Source organism: Schistocerca americana, chromosome 5, assembly GCF_021461395.2.
Source record: "Schistocerca americana isolate TAMUIC-IGC-003095 chromosome 5, iqSchAmer2.1, whole genome shotgun sequence".
Taxonomy (NCBI): Eukaryota; Metazoa; Arthropoda; class Insecta; order Orthoptera; family Acrididae; genus Schistocerca; species Schistocerca americana.
In genome coordinates, this window is record NC_060123.1 from 771,829,772 (window position 1) to 771,838,734 (window position 8,963).

Below are 8,963 nucleotides of genomic sequence, written 5' to 3' on the forward strand. Positions count from 1 at the left end.
CGATGTATTGAATCTCGACGCATTTAGAATGTTCCATCGTCATTAGGAGGCCCTGAATTTTACAATTAACTATCTGTTTTGCGTCGGATTCGAAAATCTAGACTCACAGGAGACGGACCATTTGGTGCCCGAGGCAGCAATATCCCTTTGGAGACAAGTCTGCTGGAGGACGATGTGTTGAATCGCGTCTCAATTTGAGTGCTCCATCGTCATTAGGAGGTGCTGAAAGTTACAATTCACTATCATTTTTGCGTCGGGTTCGAATATCTAGACTCACAGGAGAACGATCATAAGGTGCCCGAGGCAGCAATATCCCCTTGGAGACCAGTCCGGTGGAGGACGAAGTATTGAATCGCGACTCAATTTGAGTGCTTCATCGTCATTAGGAGTCCCTGTACGTTACAATTAACTATCTGCTTTGCGTCGGATTCGAAAATCTAGATTCACAGGAGACCGAACGTAAGGTGCCCGAGGTAGCAATAGACTCTTGAAGACAAGTCGGCTGAAGGACGATGTATTGAATCTCAACGCAATTTGAGTGTTCTATCGTCATTAGGAGGCCCTGAACGCTACACGTAACTATCAGTTTTGCGTCGGATTCGAAAATCTAGACCCACTGGAGAACGATCATGAGGTGCCCGAGCCTGCAATAGACCCTTGGAGACAAGTCGGCTGGAGGACGATATATTGGATCACGACAAAATTTGGGTGTTCCATCGTCATTTGGAGGCCCTGAATGTTACAATTGACTATCAGATTTTCGTCGGATTCGAAAATCTAGACTCACTGGAGACGGGCCATAAGGAGCCCGAGGCAGCAATATCCCCTTGGAGACTAGTCCGCTGGAGGACGATGTTTTGAATCTTGACGCAATTTGAGTGCTCCATCGTCATTACTAGGCCCTGAACGTTACAATTAACCATCAGTTTTGCTTCGGATTCGAAAATGTAGGATCACCGGAGACGGACCAAGTGGTGCCCGAGGCAGCGATATCCCCCTGGAAACAAGTCCGCTGGAGGACGATGTAGTGAATATCGACGCAATTTGAGTGATCCTTCGTCATTAGGAGGCCCTGAACGTTACAATTAACTATCTGTTTTGCGTCGAATTCGAAAATCTAGACTCACAGGAGAACGACCATAAGGTGCCCGAGCCAGCAATAGACCCTTGGAGACAAGTCGGCTGGAAGTCGATGTATTGACTCCCGACCCATTTTGAGTGTTCTATCGTCATTAGGAGGCGCTGAACGTTACAATTCACTATCATTTATGCGTCGGGTTCGAAAATCTAGCCTCACAGGAGAGCGATCATAAGGTGCCCGAGGCAGCAATAGACCCTTGGAGACAGGTCGGCTGGAGGACGATATATTGGATCACGACAAAATTTGAGTGTTCCATCGTCATTAGGAGGCCCTGAAATGGTACAATTAACCATCAGTATTTCGTCGGATTCGAAAATCTAGACTCACGGGAGACGGACCATAAGGAGCCCGAGGCAGCAATATCCACTTGGAGACCAGTCCGCTGGAGGTCGATGTAGTGACTCCCGACGCCATTTCAGTGTTCCATCGTCATTAGGAAGCGCTGAACGTTACAATTAACTATCATTTTTGCGTCGGATTCGAAAATCTAGACTCACAGGAGACGGAACATATGGTGCCCGGGGCAGCAATATCCCCTTGGAGACAAGTCGGCTGGAGGTCGATGTATTGAATCTAGACGCCATTTGAGTGTGCCATCGTCGTTAGGAGGCCCTGAACATTACAATTAACTATCAGTTTTTCGCCGGATTCTAAAATCTAGGCTCACTGGGGAACGACCATATATGGGGCCCGAGGAGACAAATCGGCTGAATGCCGATATAATGAATCTCGAGGAAATTAGAATGTTCCATCGTCATTAGGAAACCCTGAGCGTTACAATTAACAATCAGTCTCGCGTCGGATTCGAAAATCTAGACTCACAGGAGAACGACCATTAGGTGCCCGAGCCAGCAATAGACCCCTGGAGACAAGTCGGCTCGAGGCCCATGTATTTAATCTCGACGCAATTTGAGTGTTCCATCGTCATTAGGAGTCCCTGAACGTTACAATTAACTATCTGCTTTGCGTCGGATTCGAAAATTTAGACTCACAGGAGACGGAACATAAGGTGCCCGAGGTAGCAATAGACTCTTGAAGACAAGTCGGCTGAAGGACGATGTATTAAATCTCAACGCAATTTGAGTGTTCCATCGTCATAATGAGGCCCTGAACGTTACAATTAACTATCAGTTTCGCGTCGGACTGAAAATCTAGACTCACAGGTGACAGACCACATGGAGCCCGAGGCAGCAGTATCCCCTTGTAGACAAGTCGGCTGGAGATCGATGTATTGACTCCCGACCCATTTTGAGTGTTCTATCGTCATTAGGAGGCGCTGAACGTTACAATTCAATATCATTTATGCGTCGGGTTTGAAAATCTAGCCTTACAGGAGAACGATCATAAGGTGCCCGAGGCAGCAATAGTCCCTTGGAGACCAGTCCGCTGGAGGACGATGTATTGAATCGCGACTCAATTTTAGTGCTCCATCGTCATTAGGAGGCCCTGAACGTTACAATTAACTATCAGTTTTGCTACGGTTTCGAAAACGTAGAATCACCGGAGACGGACCAAGTGGTGCCCGAGGCAGCGATATCCCCTTGGAAACAAGTCGGCTGGAGGACGATGTAGTGAATCTCTACGCAATTTGAGTGTTCCTTCGTCATTAGGAGGCCCTGAACGTTACAATTAACTATCTGTTTTGCGTCGGATTCGAAAATCTAGTTTCACAGGAGAACGACCATAAGGTGCCCGAGGCAGCAATAGACCCTTGGAGACAGGTCGGCTCAAGCCCATGTATTGAATCTCGACGCAATTTGTGTGTCCCATCGTCATTAGGAGGCCCTGAACGTTAGAATTAACTATCTGTTTTGCGTCGCATTCGAAAATCTAGACTCACAGGAAAACGATCATAACGTGCCCCAGGCAGCAATAGACCCTTGGAGACAAGTCGGCTGGAGGACGATGTATTGGATCGCGATGCAATTTGAGTGTTCCAACGTAACTAGGAGGCCCTGAATGTTACAATTAACTATCAGTTTTTCGTCGGATTCGAGAATCTAGACTCACAGTAGACGTACCATAAGGTGCCCAAAGCAGCAATATCCCCTTTTAGACCAGTCCGCTGGAGGACGATTTATTGAATCGCGACGCAATTTGGGTGTTCCATCGTCATTAGGAGGCCCTGAACGTTACAATTAACTATCAGTTTCGCGTCGGATTCGAAAATCTAGACTCACAGGAGAACGACCGTAAGGTGCCCGAGGCAGCAACAGACCCATGGAGACAAGTCGGGTGGAGTCCGATGTATTGAATCTCGACGCAATTTGAGTGTTCCATCGTCATTAGGAGACCCTGAACGTTACAATTAACTGTCAGTTTCGCGTCGTATTCGAAAATCTAGACTCACAGGAGACGGATCACATGGAGCCCTAGGCAGCAATAGACCCTTGGAGACAAGTCGGCTCGGGGCCGATGTATTGAATCTCGACGCAATTTGTGTTTTCCATCGTCATTAGGAGGCCATGAACGTTACAATTAACTATCTGTTTTGCGTCGGACCCGAAAATCTAGACTCACAGGAGAACGACCATAAGGTGCCCGAGGCAGCAACAGACTCTTGGAGACATGTCGGCTGAAGGACGATGTATTGAATTTCGACGCAATTTGAGTGTTCCATCGTCATTAGGAGGCCCTGAACGGTACAATTAAATATCAGTTTCGCGTCGGATTCGAAAATCTAGACTCACAGGAGACGGACCACATGGAGCCCGAGGCAGCTATAGACCCTTGTAGACAAGTCGGCTCGAGGCCGGTGTAGTCAATCTCGACGCAATTTGAGTGTTCCATCGTCATTTGGAGGCCCTGAACGTTACAATTAACTATCAGTTTTGCGTCGGATTCTAAAATCTTGTCTCACAGGAGAACGACCATAAGGTGCCCGACGCAGCAATAGACCTTTGGAGGCAAGTCGGCTGAAGGACGATGTATTAAATCTCGGCGCAATTTGAGTGTTCCATCGTCATTAGGAGGCCCTGAACGTTACAATTAACCATCATTTTAGCGTCGGATTCGAAAATCCACTCACAGGAGAAGGATCATATGATGAACGAGACATCAATATCCCCTTGGATACAAGTCGGCTGGACGACGATGTATTGAATCTCGACGCTATTTGAGTGTTCCATCGTCATTAGGAGGCCCTGAACGTTAAAATTAACTCTCAGGTTCGCGTCGGATTCGAAAATCTAGACTCACAGGAGAACGACCGTAAGGTGCCCGAGGTAGCAACAGACCCTTGGAGACAGGTCGGCTGGGGGCCAATGTATTGAATCTCGACGCAATTTGAGTGTTCCATCGTCATTAGGAGGCCCTGAACGTTACAATTAAATATCATTTTTGCGTCGGAGTCGAAAATCTAGACTCTCAGGAGAACGACCATAAGGTGCCAGAGGCAGCAATAGACCCTTGGAGACAAGTCGGTTGGAGGACGATGTATTGAGTCTCGACGCAATTTTAGTGTTCAATCGCCATTAGGAGGCGCTGAACGTTACAATTAACTATCATTTTAGCGTCGGATTCGAAAATCTACTCACAGGTGAAGGATCATATCAAGCGCGAGACAGCAATATTCCCTTTGGTACAAGTCGGCTGGAGGACGATGTATTGAATCTCGACCCAATTTGAGTGTTCGTTCGTCATTAGGAGGCCCTGAACGTTACAGTTAACTATCTGTTTTGCGTCGCATTTGAAAATCTAGACTCACAGGAAAACGATCATAACGTGCCCCAGGCAGCAATAGACCCTTGGAGACAAGTCGGCTGGACGACGATGTATTGGATCGCGACGCAATTTGAGTGTTCCCACGTAACTAGGAGGCCCTGAATGTTACAATTAACGATCAGTTTTTCGTCGGATTCGAGAATCTAGACTCGCTGGAGACGGACCATAGGGTGCTCAAAGCAGCAATATCCCCTTTTAGACCAGTTCGCTGGAGGACGATTTATTGAATCGCGACGCAATTTGGGTGCTCCATCGTCTTTAGGAGGCCCTGAACGTTACAATTAACTATCAGTTTCGCGTCGTATTCGAAATTCTAGACTCACAGGAGACGGACCACATGGAGCCCGAGGCAGCAATAGACCCTTGGAGACAAGTCTGCTGGAGGAAGATGTGTTGAATCGCGACTCAATTTGAGTGCTCCATCGTCATTAGGAGGCCCTGAACGTTACAATTCACTATCATTTTTGCGTCGGGTTCGTAAATCTAGACTCACAGGAGAACGATCATAAGGTGCCCGAGGCAGCAGTGGACCCTTGGAGACAAGTCGGCTGGAGGACGATATATTTGATCACGACAAAATTTGAGTGTTCCATCGTCATTAGGAGGCCCTGAACGTTACAATTAACTATCAGTTTTGCTACGGATTCGAAAACGTAGAATCACCGGAGACGGACCAAGTGGTGCCCGTGGCAGCGATATCCCCTTGGAGACAAGTCGGCTGGGGGACGATGTAGTGAATCTCGACGCAATTTGAGTGTTCCTTCGTCATTAGGACGCCCTGAACGTTACAATTAACTATCTGTTTTGCGTCGGATTCGAAAATATAGTTTCACAGGGGAACGACCATAAGGTGCCCGAGGCAGCAATAGAACCATGGAGACAAATCGGCTGGAGGACGAGGTATTGGATCGCGACGCAATTTGAGTGTTCCATCGTAACTAGGAGGCCCTGATTGTTACAATTAACGATCAGTTTTGCGTCGGATTAGAATATCTAGACTCACAGGAGAACGACCATAAGGTGCCCGAGGCAGCAATACACCGTTGGAGACAAGTCGGCTGAAGGACGATCTATTGAATCTCGACGCCATTTGAGTGTTCCATCGTCATTAGGAAGCTCTGAACGTTACAATTAACAATCAGTTTCGCGTCGGATTCGAAAATCTAGACTCACAGAAGAGCGACCATAAGGAGCCCGAGGCAGCAATATCCCCATGGAGACAAGTCGCCTGGAGGACGATGTATTGAATCTCGACGCAATTTGAGTGTTCCAACGTCATTAGGAGTCCCTGAACATTACAATTAACAATCAGTTTTGCTTCGGATTCGAAAACGTAGAATCACCGGAGACGGACCAAGTTGTGCCCGAGGCAGCGATATCCCCTTGGAAGCAAGTCCGCTGGAGGACGATGTAGTGAATATCGACGCAATTTGAGTGTTCCTTCGTCATTAGGAGGAGCTGAACGTTACAATTAACTACCTGTTTTGCGTCGGGTTCGAAAATCTAGACTCACAGGAGAACGATAATAAGGTGCCCGAGGCAGCAAAAGAACCTTGGAGACAAGTCGGCTGGAGGACGATATATTGGATCACGACAAAATTTGAGTGTTCCATCGTCATTAGGAGGCCCTGAATGGTACAATTAACTATCAGTATTTCGTCGGATTCGAAAATCTAGACTCACTGGAGACGGACCATAAGGAGCCCGAGGCAGCAATATCCCCTTGGAGACCAGACCGCTGGAATACGAAGTATTGAATCGCGACTCAATTTGAGTGCTCCATCGTCATTAGGAGGCCCTGAACGTTACAATTAACTATCAGCTTTGCTACGGTTTCGAAAACGTAGAATCACGGGGAGACGGACCAAGTGGTGCCCGAGGCAGCGATATCCCCTTGGAGACAAGTCGGCTGGAGGACTATGTATTGAATCTCGACGCAATTTGAGTGTTCCATCGTCATTAGGAGGCGCTGAACGTTAGAATTAACTATCATTTTAGCGTCGGATTCGAAAATCTACTCACAGGAGAAGGATCATATGGTGCCCGAGACATCAATATCCCCCTGGAAATAAGTGGGCTGGAGGACGATGTATTGAATCTCGACGCAATTTGAGTGTTCCATCGTCATTAGGAGGCCCTGAATTTTACAATTAACAATCAGTTTTGCGTCGGATTAGAAAATCTAGACTCACAGTAGAACGACCATAAGGTGCCCGAGGCTGCAATAGACCCTTGGGGACAAGTCGGCTGAAGGACGATGTATTGAATCTCGTCGCAATTTGAGTGTTCCATCGACATTAGGAGGCCCTGAACGCTACAATTAACTATCGGTTTCGCGTCGGATTCAAAAATCTAGACTCACAGGAGACGGACCATTTGGTGCCGGAGGCAGCAATATCCCCTTGGAGACCAGTCCGCTGGAGGACGGTGTATTGAATCGCGACGCAATTTGAGTGTTCCTTCGATATTAGGAAGCCCTGAACGTTACAATTAACTATGTGTTTTGCGTCGGATTCGAAAATCTAGACTCACAGGAGAACGACCACAAGGTGCCCGAGGCAGCAATAGACCCTTGGAGACAAGTCGGCTCGAGGCTCATGTATTGAATCTCGACGCAATTTGAGTGTTCCATCGTCATTAGGAAACCCTGAACGTTACAATTTACAATCAGTTTCGCGTCGGATTCGAAAATCTAGACTCACAGGAGAGCGACCATAAGGAGCCCGAGGCAGCAATATCCCGATGGAGACAAATCGGCTGGAGGACTATGTATTGAATCTCGACGCAATTTGAGTGTTCCATCGTCATTAGGAGGCGCTGAACGTTACAATTAACTATGATTTTAGCGTCGTATTCGAAAATCTACTCACAGGAGAAAGGTCATATGGTGCCCGAGACATCAAAACCCCCTGGATACAAATAGGCTGGAGGACGATGTATTGAATCTCGACGCATTTTGAATGTTCCATCGTCATTAGGAGGCCCTGAATTTTACAATTAACAATATGTTTTGCGTCGGATTCGAATATCTAGGCTCACAGGAGACGGACCATTTGGTGCCCGAGGCAGCAATATCCCTTTGGAGACAAGTCTGCTGGAGGACGATGTGTTGAATCGCGACTCAATTTGACTGCTCCATCGTCATTAGGAGGCCCTTAACGTTACAATTCACTATCATTCTTGCGTCGTATTCGAATATCTAGACTCACAGGAGACGGAACATATGGTGCCCGAGACAGCAATATCCCCTTGGAGACAAGTCGGCTGGAGCTCGATGTATTGAATCTAGACGCCATTTGAGTGTTCCATCGTCGTTAGGAGGCCCTGAACATTACAATTAACTATCAGTTTTGCGTCGAATTCTAAAGTTTAGGATCACTGGGGAACGACCATATGGGGCCCGAGGCAGCAATAGACCCTTGGAGACAAATCGGCAGCATGCCGATATATTGAATATCGACGCAATTAGATTGTTCCATCGTCATTAGGAAACCCTGAGCGTTACAATTAACAATCAGTCTCGCGTCGGATTCGAAAATCTAGACTCACAGGAGAACGACCATAAGGTGCCCGAGCCAGCAGTAGACCCTTGGAGACATTCGGCTCGAGGCCCATGTATTTAATCTCGACGCAATTTGAGTGTTCCATCGTCATTATGAGGCCCTGAACGGTACAATTAACTATCAGTTTCGCGTCGTACTGAAAATCTAGACTCACAGGTGACGGACCACATGGAGCCCGAGGCAGCAATATGCCCTTTTAGACAAGTCGGCTGAAGGTCGATGTATTGACTCCCGACCCATTTTGAGTGTTCTATCGTCATTAGGAGGCGCTGAACGTTACAATTCACTATCATTTTTGCGTCGGGTTCGAATATCTAGACTCACAGGAGAACGATCATAAGGTGCCCGAGGCAGTAATATCCCCTTGGAGACCAGTCCGGTGGAGGACGAAGTATTGAATCGCGACTCAATTTGAGTGCTTCATCGTCATTAGGAGGCCCTGAACGTTACAATGAACTACCAGTTTTGCTACGGTTTCGAAAACGTAGAATCACCGGAGACGGACCAAGTGGTGTCCGAGGCAGCGATATCCCCTT